The sequence below is a fragment of the Trichechus manatus genome, unplaced genomic scaffold (assembly GCF_000243295.1).
Source record: "Trichechus manatus latirostris isolate Lorelei unplaced genomic scaffold, TriManLat1.0 scaffold00033, whole genome shotgun sequence".
NCBI classification, from domain to species: Eukaryota; Metazoa; Chordata; class Mammalia; order Sirenia; family Trichechidae; genus Trichechus; species Trichechus manatus.
This window is the reverse complement of record NW_004443969.1, coordinates 16,294,601-16,296,075: the sequence shown is the minus strand read 5'-3', so window position 1 is coordinate 16,296,075 and position 1,475 is coordinate 16,294,601. Positions and strand designations below refer to the sequence as shown.

General features: G+C 37.1%; 1 protein-coding gene across 1 annotated transcript in view; it reads left to right on the top strand.

The window, feature by feature from the left end:
* The window catches only part of LRP1B (LDL receptor related protein 1B), a 1,771,065-nt gene that overhangs the window by 605,981 nt on the left and 1,163,609 nt on the right, over positions 1 to 1,475 (top strand). The gene's annotated exons all lie outside the window — the stretch shown is intronic.

Here is a 1,475-nt window from a genome sequence, read left to right as displayed (position 1 = left end):
TAAGTAGACTGATTTTGATGTCAAAATATGTGTTGAATATGAGCACCCAGGGCTGAAAGTTGTCTCATGCAGAACCTGTAAGAGTAAAAGTAGTAGTCCAAAGTATTTTAGAAGTATTGGCAATTTTACTTCTGATAAATTAAGATCCATGGACTGTACTTTTCATTGTCTTAACCGCTTACTGAAGTCTGATCCATGACGAGCCATGGATATAGCACAACATTTTTCTCATTGTACATGGGACCAACATGAGTGAGGGGCCAACTGAATTGTAGCTAATAGCAACCAGTAGCTGAAGACAAGCAATTACCCCAGGATACAAATTCCATTAAACCACTAGGGTTCTACTCATGGCACTAAAGTGGTAACAAACTGTTGTTGTTAGTTTTCATCCAGTCAACTCAGATTCATGGTGACCTTACGTAAAACAGAACGAAACGATGCCTGGTCCTGTGTCATCTTCTTTATTGGTATGTTTGAGTCTATTGTTGTGTCTATTGTATCAATTTATTTCATCGAGGGTTTCTCTCATTTTCACTGACCCTCTACTTTATCAAACATGATGTCCTTTTCTAGCAATTGGTCTTTCCTGATGATGTGTCCACAGTGAGTTGAATCCTTACTATCATCTATCCTAAGGAGTATTTAGTTGTATTTCTTCTAAGACTGACTTGTTTGTTGCTCCAGAAGTCCAGAGCATATTCTTCTCCAACACCACAATTTGAAAAAGAACATTAAATAATTCTGTGCTCATTGCTGTAGAGGTAATGAGCTAAATGGTGCCCTGGGAGAGTGTAACTTTTTGCCTTGGGGCAACAGAGCAGTGAGAGAAGAGAGCCTATTAAGTGACTTCTGGATACCATTAGAGCTTTTATTTTGCTGTTCACTGATTTTTAAAAAAAATACTGTTTAGGTGCAATAGAACTCTTGGATGTAAGTAATATTAATTATAATCCCTGTATAATCTATGGTAGCATCCCTCCTAGTTATAGAATGATAGTGTCAGGGAATGTTTTCATATCACTTCCTCCTTCCTTTGCTACAATTTTTAAGAGAGGGAGAGTGAGCAAGTGAGAGAAAGCAAGAAAGAGAGAGAGAGAGAACACAGTATAATTGCTTCTGGCTTCTAATTCAAAGCCCTATGGGCAATTTAGCTACTAATACATAGTTTAAAATTTTCTTCTGGAAATGAGGAAAAATTGGTCATGGTTTGCTACTGGGGCTGGTTCTGCATGTGGGGAGAATAGATAGGTGCCTGTAAAGCTTGGAGAAGAGTTCTATTCTCATCAGCCACTTATTAATGCTTGGACTTCGATTACTAAAATGTGATTCCCTTGCTTTTTTGATATTTTGTTTTGTTTTGTTTTTAAGGAAGCACTTGATATTAAAATGTAAATCATCTTATGACAGGTAACACACTGCGTCTTAGTACCCTTAATAACTTATGAGACTAGTGATTCAGATTTGTTTCAGTA